The sequence below is a fragment of the Macaca thibetana genome, chromosome X, assembly GCF_024542745.1.
Source record: "Macaca thibetana thibetana isolate TM-01 chromosome X, ASM2454274v1, whole genome shotgun sequence".
In the NCBI taxonomy this organism is placed as follows: Eukaryota; Metazoa; Chordata; class Mammalia; order Primates; family Cercopithecidae; genus Macaca; species Macaca thibetana.
In genome coordinates, this window is record NC_065598.1 from 98,373,582 (window position 1) to 98,385,835 (window position 12,254).

A 12,254-nucleotide genomic window follows, 5' to 3' on the forward strand; every position below is an offset into this window, starting at 1 on the left:
AACTGAGTTTGTAATTTAAATTAAGTTGACATATGTCAGTAGTGGCTACTGTATTGGATACTGCTGCTCTATACTTTTTTTTTTCCTTCTTCTTCTTGCTTTTTATTTCACAATGTGTCGTAGAGATTACTCATAGCAGTACAGAGAGGGAGTCCTCCTTGCTTTTTATACTTGCATAGTACTCTAGGGTGTAGTTGTACCTTAGATTATTTAGTTGGCCCTGTACTGGGCATCTGTCATATTACTAGTATTCTGTTAGGAATTTTCTACCATAAATAGCCTCGTGTATATGCCTTTTATCTTTTTGCAGTATTTCTTTGGGATGGATTTTTAGAAGAGGGATTGCTGTTTCCAAGAGTAAATACCAATGTATTTTTATAGATAGCATCAAACCCCACCACAGGGACTGTACCATTTAACATTACTTCTAGCAATGCATGAAAATGCCTATTTCCCCACAGAGGAAGAGGAATGCTGAGGGGTGGTGAACATCATGTGAGAAGTTCATGAAAGCCATCTCACTAAATCAGAAGAATTAGATATTTGGATAGGAGTCCTACTCCTGTGCTTGTCTTTGACAATTCAGTCTCTAGTCTTTTCAGTTTTTTGTGGATCTGGGTCCACATCCCTCAAATGGGAGAGGCAGTCTTGCATAAAGCAGAAACTTCATGTCAGCTAGAAGACCAAATTGGAGGGACTTCTGTCCTAGGGAAAAGACAAGCACAAAACCAGAAATCCACAACTCTGATGTAGTGAAGGGCTAAAAGAGAAAGTAAACATGTAGTCCCTTACTCATGAGGAGAACCAAGGATGAAACCAACACAAGGGTGACCTTATCCTTTACTCTCTATCTGCAAACTGAATAGAAAGCTGCAAGAGTTTGTGTGTGTATAATTGTTGTGAAGAAGACTGAGATACAAGCAACATGCAGACACCCACACTGAAACATATAAACACACCATCAAATAGTTTTGAGCTACTTGTCTTATGTATAAAACAGTATACTGTGAACATGTTTCCAAAGCAATGAATATATGAGCATCATATTTGTAATTTCACAACTTTTTGTTTTCCACATTTTGTACAATAAAGTTTCTAAATTTAGAACACCAGAGAATTGCACATTTATAAAATAAAAGAATCCTCTATCTCTCTACAATGTGCACACACTGATTTACAAAATGTAATTTTTAATGTACTATTTTCACACAGCATATGAACATGATTCTTAATGCATTTCTACACTATAATTTTGTGACTAGGTCACAGATTTTTCTGATTTACAGAACAGAATCTTAATAACTTTGTCACATTATCAGTTAATTATTTTCATTGTTTAAGATTTATCAAATATAATCAGAATGTATATTACATATTAAAAATATTGTCCATCTGTCACATCTTCTCCTTCTCCATATACAAAGATAGTTTCTCTTAATTTATTAGTATCTACTCTTCAGATGTTTTTCTCTGCATGTAGTATACTAACTTACTTTTATTGACACACATACCTCTAAATCCATGTTAATCTGTCTATATAAATTATTTTACATAAATCCATGCACTACATTATAATTTATGACTTAACTGGTTGACTAAATATGATTCTGTTTCATATATTTTATTTGTTTTGGTGTGTTCCCAAGTGTTGGAATTTATATCATTTTTCTAAGATTTATATATTGTCTGGATATGATTGGCTTATTTCTCTTGTTCATGAATATTTCATATTTGTAGGATATAAAACATGATTGAATATGGGTTAGAAATAATTTCTCCCAAATTTTTTATTTCTTTTTGTTTTCTATTTTAGCTATGCAAATACAATTCTATACTTTATAGTTTTTTACTATTTAAAAAGCACTTTAGCACATTGTTTTCGAAAGAACGACTCAACTAAACAATAATGCTTTAAGGTCAGATGCAGTGGCTCACACCTGTAATCCCAGCACTTTGGGAGGCCGACATGGGTGGATCACTTGAGGTCAGGAGTTTGAGACCAGCCTGGCCAACATCAGGAAACCCCATCTCTACTAAAAATACAAAAAATTATCTGGACTTGGTGGTGCACACCTGTAGTCCCAGCTACTCAGGAGGCTGAGGCAGGAGAATCGTTTGAACCCAGGAGGAGGAGGCTACAATAAGCCACTGCACTCCAGCCTGGGTGACAGAGCGAGACTCCATCTCTTAAAAAAAAAAAAAAAAAAAAAAAAAAAAAAATGCTTTAAGTTATATCAGATGTCAGCTGACGGGACAGAAGGGAAAAAACGTTTTGAATAATTCTAGGTTTAGAATCCTGGAACAATAGTTTATAAGGTAGTTTCCCTAGATCAAGTTATCAGTCTTTTCATTTGTGCTCCCTGATCCAATTAATGGGCATAATTATTTGTACTGGATAGAATTGTTGAAATCAAAATGAGATGAAATATAAAGTACCCTTTATATAGTAGTTGTGTACCCGTTAATAGACTACCATCCAGGTTCCCTTTCCAAAGGGCTATAGCTTGGTCTAGTTCAACCTCTCAGGGATCAGCCAGTCCATGTACATACAGAAGATACTTTATCTTACATTTAGTGGTGTAACTTGCTTATTTAACTGTAGTGGGTAGAATTTTGTCCCCCTCAAAACATGTCCCAATCCTAATCCACCCAAACTTTATTTGGAAATAGGGTCTGTGTAGACATAATGAAGTGAAAGATCTCCCAGAAGGGAATATCCTGAATGTAGGTTGATGCCCAACTCCAATGACTGGTGTCTGTATAAAAGAAAGCAGAGGGAGATTTGACACATGCAGGGAAGAAGGCCATGTGAAGACTGAGGCAGAGATTGAGTTATGCCACCTCAAACCAAATAAAGCAGGAGCCACAAGAAGCTGGAAGAGCTAAGAAAGGATTCTCCCCTAAAGGCTTTGGAGGCAATGCAGTCCTGCCTACACCTTGATTTTGTACTTCAGACTTTGGTTTTGTACATCTGAATCATGGGATAATAAATTTCTGTTGTTTAAATATGCAAAGTTTGTGATAATTTGTTATGGTGGCCCTAGGAAACTCTTACATGTACAAACATCATACCCCAAATGTCGCTGATTATGAATAAACATTGGTTGATACCCTAATTTTTTTTCATGGCTACAGGGATACGAATACCAGTAAGGTATGTGAAAAGTATTTAAAAGTGCCAACATATCATAGGTACTATATGCTTTTAATGTGTTGGATCATTCAGTACCTAGAACACACTTATGAGTTAAATACTATTGCAAAATTCAGTTTTACAGATGGAAAACTAAGGGACAGAGAGTTTAAGGACTTTGCCTAAGACTGAACAGTTAGGGAGCGGGACAGCTTGGACTTATGTCCAGTGCATCATGCTCTAGAGCCTGGGAAACTGTGAAAGCTCTGTTGTTAGGTGAAAGAAGCAGTCTGCAATCATACATACTGTAGGAGCTCATTAAAAGTAATATGCCCTATGTTAGTGTATTTATACGAAACCTGGACCTAGTAAGAAATGGGTGGATTATGACTTTGGAGAGAATGTTCATTGCAATCCCAGAGACAGAAGCCATAGGGCAGTAGGATGATGAGTGGGAAGTGAAAAATGTTAACAGAGCTTGTAGAAAACTCTTTTTGGTACTTTGAATATGAAGGAGAAGAAGGATAAGGGAAGGAGAGACAGAGACAGGGAGATCTGTATCCTGTAGCTGAATGGGTGACGAGGGGGGTCCAAGGAGAGATTTTTTTAAAATATTCAATTTCTTGAAACTTGACCAAGTTAAAAGCTAATGTGAAAAAAAGCTGTCTCAGAATGAACCCTTGAAGTTGCCCACGTGTTTATTTCCCTTATGCTTTTATATCACATTAGAGCTCATGAGACACCTCCAATGGAATAGAATGGGTTTTGAGCTCAATACATATTTAGTTATTACCTAATGAAAGAATAGACATTGTGTGTGAAGAAATGCTAGTAACTCTTGGATTTTTGTCTCTCAGGGAGGCAGCAGATGGCTGAAATTCTGACGCAATGTGGCTGGTTAATGCACGATCTGAAAACCCCTGCACTGGTGATTTTGGGACAGATCTAGAATATACCAATAAATATATTAACATACCAGGTAGTCCAGGAGCAGCCACTGGGCAAACACCATACCTTGCATCCCTGGTGCTGTCTCTGAGCTCAACAGGTAAGTTCAAAGACATTCCTGTCTTCCCAGTGTGGGGAACTAAATTTGAGTCATCTCAGAAGCATGATGTTAGACAGCTCTTATGAGTTTCTGATAACACTCACGAAGTAGAGAAACTACTGTCTACAAAACTTTGAACTCAAGGCATATCACAGGAACATTTGCTTTCTTCAACTAGATGTCTGTATTCTCATAAGGGGGAGCAATGAGAAATGATTTTTCACAATGCCTGCCTTAGCACTGAGGCTGCGCCAGCCCCTAATGCTATGTCCCATTTAAAGGCCATTTAAGTCCCACCCCATGCCATATACTCTGAAGACGTTTCCTCATGTACCCATCAGGCAGCTATGTAAGGATGGTATGGTCAGTCCCATTTAAAAGATGACTAAGCTCAGGCTCTTACCTAAGTCACCTCTTCAGGTAAGTGGCAGGATTTGAATGAAATTCCATCCCTCACCCTCCCTAGAGGACCCTGAGGAGCCTCCCTTTTAGAAGATGGGTTTCTGGGCTTGAGAAATGGTGAGATTCCACCCCCCTGCTATTGTGACCCCATGAGTCTTTACTCAACAACTTTTCTGGATGAAGATGACAGAGGTGAGATCCCATTCTTTGTGCCAACAGACCTGTGTGTAGGGACACATGAGTTGGCTGATTGATGCCTGAAGTGGTGAGTGGGCTCAGGCAGAAGCTCAAGAGTTGGCCTTGAGACAGGTGAGCGCATATATATGAGAGAGAGAGTTTATTAAGTATTAACTTACACAGTCACAAGGTCCCACAATAGGCCATCTGCAAGCTGAGGAACAAGGAGAGTCAGTTCGAGTCCCAAAACTGAAGAACTTTGAGTCCAATGTTCGAGGGCAGGAAGCATCCAGCACCGGAGAAAGATGTAGGCTGGGAGGCTAGACCAGCCTCTCTTTTTCACATTTTTCTGCCTGCTTTATATTCACTGGAAGCTGATTAGATTGTGCCCACCAGATTAAGAGTGGATCTGCCTTTCCCAGCCCACTGACTCAAATGTTAATGTCTTTTGGAAGCACCCACACAGACACACCTGGGATTAATACTTTGTATCCTTCAATCCAATCAAGTTGACACTCAGTGTTAACCATCACAACTCCTTTAGGCAAATGCACTCTATATTTCATCTCCTTTAATCTCAACAGCTATTCAAGTTACCTACAAGAATACCCACTGAATTATGTCCATTATTCAGATCAGGGTACTTTAGACAAGTTTCTGTACATCAGGGAAATATCTTTGTTGTGTCTCGATTAGCAGGTAATTCTGAATTATTCTAAAGTTTTCTCCAGTTTCTCTCTGTGCCTCCTGGGCTCGGAATGATCTAATTCTCCTTGGGCACTGCCATTACATGTTCCAAGGCAGTTTAACATTTTTTAAAAAAATTGTGATCCATGTGGTTTTAAGTCAGAAGATAATTTAAATTGAAAAATTCTAAATTTAAAAAACCTAAGAATAGCGTAAAAACTCTGGAAAAATCTGTGCAAACTAGAGCTGAGATAGTGGGTTAGAATTCATGCTTTGCGAAGCACACTAACAAAGAACTTAGGCAAATAATTTCAGTGGAGAAGTCAAATAATTAGATACATTAACAATAAACACACGAACTATGCCAAAACCACAGAAACTAATAAGATGTAAATATAAATCCTGAGAAGAATAGTGGAAAAAATAGGTTGCAAAAGAAGATAAGGATGTGATTCAACCTTTGGAACAGTCTGTGTGTGTGTGTGTGTGTGTGTGTGTGTGTGTGTGTGTGTAGGTGAACATATTTGTGTGCATCTCACCTGTGGAGACACATTTCACAGTATGCACCATTCTATGGACAGCAGACACCTAGGGGTCAGGGGTTAGGAGCTGCTCCAGTGAGAGATACAGGTTAATTTCAATTCATATATGTATTTTTATATATTGTTTTACATTTTATATTCAGGAAAAAGTATTTTGATAAAATATTAAAAACAATATGCTGTGAACATATTGACGAGTATGGTACACATATATTCCTTACTTTAGGCATTCATTTATTCAATTTCCTAGGGAAATAATGTAGATTTTTTTAAAATGAATTGACTCACACATGAGTGTGTGTGTATGTGTGTATGTTCTAGCTCCTCTAGCTCTACCACCTCAAATACAGTTCACAGTTGCAGCATTATCCCCAGTTCAGACTGACACTGTACTTCCAATCTCAAATTTAGATATCCCAGAAAACGTACTTTTTTATAACCCAGAAAAATAATGGATACAGAGGGATTTCTGTAGGTACGTCAAAAATTCCAGAAAACTGGCTGATCCCATTAATCAACCTCCCAACCTCCATCCTTCCCTTTCCCCTGCTGAACTCACCAGTCAACTCTCAGAGTTGCAATCCTGGCTCTGGCCACTAGGAGACATCACAGCCATCTTCACTTTTGTTCTTTTTTAAGGAAAAGGAGTACATCTAACAAAGAGTAACAGATGTTATAACATCGTTTGTTCACTGAAATACCAGTTCTGTTTGGAGTATTTGTGTGTATATTAAAACAGTTCCATTTGCTGTCAACCCCAAATCTACATCACATTCACTGATTCATCTCTTCCCTTCTCAGTGTAGGTTGAGGTTTCCACACTGTAGGAGGGTCCCTTCCAGATAGCAGGGCATTCGTTCACTCTCCATCCACCCCTGTACAGGCTTCCTGGACCTTCTACCACCGCTTCCCACTCATCCCCTCTCCAGGACACTATAAGCACAGCCTCCCAGACCTGCCCTTTTTGCCCTCATCCTCTCTCAGTCACCTCTCACCTGCCCTGATGCGATCCATTAAGATTCTGTCTTCCAGCAACAGCCAAGGAGTGTTAGACCTACCTGGTGTTTCATCCTATGGATGCCCCACCATATATGTATTTGCAGTCTTCTTTTACACTTACCAGTTGTTCTTTTTTTTTTTGACAGAATTAGAATGAATCATTCTGCACTTAGGCTCATAAGCTGTGGTTTAAGGGAAGTATTATATTTTTTGCTCCTTGCAGACACGTCTTTGCAGAAGAGTTCTATAATGGTGGTACAATGGCGCCCCCCTCATGACAGAAGCTTGAACTACAGCTTGAACATCGGTGAGCAGGAAGGTGGGAGGGAGGGGCTGTGGCCCATGCATACATACCCTATAGAGCGTTCTGAAACTCTGGGTTGAAAAAGGAGGCATTCCAGGTTAAAGGGATACAGAAGTCCACTAGATGTTCCAGCCTCTTCATATGCTGAATAGAAAGCTGTATGTGGGAATAACAGAAAAATCCTTTTAATTTCTATAGAGATGATATATACTGTCTACATTGTTCAATACAATAGCTAATGGCAACTGTGGCGGTTGAACACCTGAAACGTGTTGAATGGAACTGAACTTTTAGTTTCATGTATGTTTAATCAACTTAAATGTAAATGGCCATATGTGGACAATGTCTACTATATTGGACAGCAGTGACTCAACACATTTTTCTGCACCTTTCTTCAGTTAACAATATATGCTGAAAATCATTACAAAGGAGTAGAAGGGGGAGTTCTCATAGCTTGTTTTACCTCCATAAAACTCTGGGATGTAGATGTACCTTAGATTATTCAATCAATTCCTTATTGATGGATATCTGTCTCATTTCTAGTCTTGTCCTGTTACAAATTGTTCTACCATGAATTGCCTTGTGTTTATGCCTTTTGTCTTTTTTAATTGTATCTTTCGGGGTACATTCTTAGAGATTGCTGGCCCTGGAAGAATACATCTGTGCTGCATAAAATAAAAGATTTGAAACGAGAGGATCTGGAAACATGGTGACAAGCAGTGAATGTTGGTTGTATCTCGTTATTCTTTTGATTCCAGGTACTTTCTGATCTCCTATTTTCATCCTAGTGTGACATGGTGAATGAATTTATTGAGCCCCAGAAAGAAGGAATATTAAAGAAGAGCAAAGAATAATAGCTGGACAGAAGATGGGGGTCATTGAACCTGTATCCTAGTTGCCAGACCTGTAAAGTGACCACAGGACCTGGAGTGAGTCCTGTTCTTTTGTCAGCCTCTAGTCTACCACAGAAGGACATTTATTATAGGAACAGTGGTTAGCTGTGTGGGCTTTGGGGTGAGAAGGACTTGGATTTGAGTCTGGGAACTATCACTCGATGGTTGCATAATCTAGAACAAATAATTTATCTATCATGTATCCTACAATTGCTGGCATTTTTATTATTGTTTATTTTGTTTTATTATTGCACCATTCATCCAAAGGGTGAATGATAGGAATCAGGATTACACTGTCAGGTATTGCAATGTTCCGTGAAACTTTGCTTTTGTAACTGATGGAGTCTTTGACATACAGATTAAAGGATGTCTGTAGAAAGCTCATGAAGAGACCCATATATATATATTACATTTAATATGCAATGTAGATATGGCATTTCCAATCAGATGCATTGTTTGAAAATTGGGGTTGGGTCAGCTGGTTCATTAAAAGGCAAAGTTAGATTATATATCTTGTAATTTAATCAGAATGATTCATCCACATATTAGTACTTTGTATAAAAGTTCAAATAGAAGTAGAAATGAAAATAAAAACCCAGAATACCAAGCTCCATATATAGTATAGCCATTATATAAAATGTAATGTGTGTGTGTCCATTACATTTGCTTATATACATGTATAAAAAAACAAAGTAGCATGATGTAAATTTCAATAAGGATAGGAATACTGATGATAAAAGAAAAACTTCAGCCAAATTAAATTTAAAGGACTTTGAACAATGAACAATTCGTGAATTGGGCAGCCCCCAGAATCACAGCAGATTCATGGAGACTCTAGCACAGCCATATGGTGGAAAAAGATTTATAGACCAATAAAGGGAAATGATGTACAGAAATTGGAAGTGAGGTACAGAATGGCTGGATTGATTATAGCTTGGTGTTTGCCTTGTTTAAACCCAGTTTGAACACTCCGCAGTACACGAATGGTTGAAGTACGGCCGCTGGGATTGGCCAAGAGTTAGCTATTGTTACAGGCACATACTCCGAAGTTACGTTTTCAATTTTGCCTATTAAGCTAGGTTACAGTTCATCCACAAGGACTCAAATATAGAAGTACGGAGTCCTTCTCAGGTCATATTTAGTTTGCTTTAACACTGGGTATTAATAGTTTTTAAATTCTGCGCTTGACTCAATATTAACCTTTTGCAAAGACGAGTGTGGAATACATTTATGATAAAAATGTGGCTCCTAAAATATGTTACTTAAGAAATATTTCCGAAAAAAACATAGCCATAAAATTAACCCAGGTTAATCTTACACCTACTTTAGTTTAGTTTTTCTCTAACCCCAGGTCCCATAGGCTCCCATCTGGCAGTGGGTTTATGCTTCCTCCTGAAGTCACATTCTTCACCAGAACACTCTTTTCACAGGGTCACAGTCTCTCCACACTTTGATTTATTTTCTCTCTGCACTCAGCCTGGGCAACAAAGCAAGACCCTGAAAAAAGAAAGAGAGGAAGGGAGGAAGGTAGGGAGGGAGGGGGAAAGAGAGAGAGAGGGAGGGACGGCGGGCTTTGCTGTCTCTTCTTTGTAGCACAGGTAACCTGACAATGCAGTGGAGAAGAAGGAAAATCATCCCCTCATTACATTTTGTTTATATCCTTTCTTGCTACCTTCTTTTACCTTCCATTTGGACATTGGAATAGCAGCTTTTCATTAAGCTCTGGAAAGGAGACAGCACCGAATGACAGAGCATGAAGATGAGTCTGCTATAAAACAGACTGAAACCAGGAGACCTGGGTCCTAAGTACCAGATCTTTCCTTGTATACCCAGTGGTTAGGGATGTGGGCTTTGGAGTCAGATAGATCAGGTAGAAAATGTGTGTACATTTAATAACTGCTTTCATGATCTTTAGCAAATGTTGAGTCTTCAAATTAATGAAACCCATATTTAGTATACAAACATTAAATATGCATGCATAGAGAATGAAATGAGCATTAATACAAAAAAAAGTTTAAAAATTAACCAGTGATGGGGTTATTGATTAATTATATATCTGGACTTGATTATATTTCCCTGAATTTCTTAATTGGTATGGATCTTTTTAAAATCAGAATTAAGTCTCAGAGAAATAGTGGTTGTTATGAAATCTTAAAGTAACACAAAAAATTATAGAATACAACAGACTTCTACATACTCATGTCAACATATAAAACCTTCATAGGTGAGTCAAACACACTTTAAAGTCTTCTCTTATTACCTCAGCTGCCTTCTTTCCCACAGGTGACCACAATGTATAATTTAGGTTTTACATTTTTAAGACATTTTTCTATACTTTTATTACATATGCATATATCTGTAAGTGAAATATGATATTGTTTTCTGACGTGGTTTCATCCCTAAATACCTGGCTACCTCATGAAATAGGAGAAAGGAAGAAACATGAGGAGAACAAACACACATTCACATCTTAATAGAGGGACCTACCATATATGCCTATTTGTCATTTATACTGTCTCTCAGACTCACTGAAGCAGACACACCCATTTTCTCAGTTTATATGCTGTGGGGAGCTCCAACAAAATCTGCAGATACCATTTTTCAAACCTCTTTATTCCCTGATGAATTCAAAATCTTAGCGCTTCCCTGAAGCTAACTAGCCTAAAATAATGTCTCAGTGTTTCCTGACATGAAATACCTTCCATTTGCCCAGACCTAATTTTCTATCTTTAATCCAAACTATAATTCATGTAGGCTTACCCTGTCTATCTGGAATCTAAACTGGGTCATGCTGGTGAAAGAAGACAGTGATTCCCTGAGTTGATTTTCGTATGTCCAGGCTACTACCCAAATCCATTGATTAGTTCAGGGATGCATATCATTTAGAGCTTGATCTGATTTTGTATCACAATTGCTCAGTATGAGTATATTGTACTTTCCATTTGTTATTTTTGATTGCACAAGGAAGGTATTTCAAAAGAGTTTTTTTGTTGTTTGTTTGTTTTTCTTTTTTTTTTTTTTTTTTTTCGAGACGGAGTATCGCTCTGTCGCCCAGGTTGGAGTGCAGTGGCACCATCTTGGCTCACTGCAAGCTCCGCCTCCTGGGTTCATGCCATTCTCCTGCCTCAGCCTCCCGAGTAGCTGGGACTACAGGCGCCTGCCACCACGCCCGGCTAATTATTTGTATTTTTAGTAGAGACGGGATTTCACCATGTTAGCCAGGATGGTCTTGATCTCCTGACCTCGTGATCCGCCCATCTCAGCCTCCCAAAGTGCTGGGATTACAAGCGTGAGCCACCGCACCCGGCCTCAAAAGAGTTTTAATTCATATGTGTTAATTGATGATCCTGGGGACAGAATCCATAGTGTAATGAGATAAAGAGTCAGTCAAAAGTGGAGAGTATTAACAAGGAATGTATAAAACTCTTTGTGGAACTTTGAATTTGAAGGAGAAGAGAGAATCCAATGGGGGAGGACACATACACGTACACACACACACACACACACACACACACACACACACACACACACACAGAGACAGACAGACAGAGAGCGAGCGCCAGAGAGAGAGAGGGGGAGAGGGAGAGGAGTGGTATCTCTATCATGTGGTTGAATAGGTGATGAGAGGTCCAAGGAGGGATTTTTGAAAATCATCAATTTTTTGAAACCCGATCAAGTTTAAAAATTAATGAGAAGAACCATCTCATCTCAGATTTAAACAATGAAGTCACCCATATATTAATTTCCTTTCTTACCCAGTTAATTCGACTTTAGGGTTCATGAGGTACCTCCAGTGGAATAGCATGAGTTCTGGGCTCTGTAAATATTTAGTTGTTAGCTAATTAAAAACTGGACAATTGTGTGTTATATTAGTCTGTTCTCATGCTGCTAATAAAGACATAATGGAGACTAGGTAATTTATAAAGGAAAGAGGTTTAATTGACTCACAGTTCCACATGGCTGGGGAAGCCCCACAATCATAGCAGAAGGCAAAAACACATCTTACATGGTGGCAGGCAAGGGAGCTTCTGCAGGGAAACTCCCATTTATAAAACCATCAGATCTCGTG

At 38.5% G+C, this 12,254-nt stretch overlaps 1 protein-coding gene across 1 annotated transcript in view; it reads left to right on the forward strand.

Moving 5' to 3' along the window:
* LOC126946025 (ras-related protein Rab-40A-like) overlaps nucleotides 1–12,254 on the forward strand; it is a 203,883-nt gene that overhangs the window by 156,607 nt on the left and 35,022 nt on the right. Inside the window, exons 10-12 of the mRNA XM_050776008.1 lie at nucleotides 3,991–4,181; nucleotides 7,212–7,295; nucleotides 8,051–8,221. The gene's annotated coding sequence lies outside the window, so the exon portion shown is untranslated. The remainder of the gene's footprint in view (nucleotides 1–3,990; nucleotides 4,182–7,211; nucleotides 7,296–8,050; nucleotides 8,222–12,254) is intronic.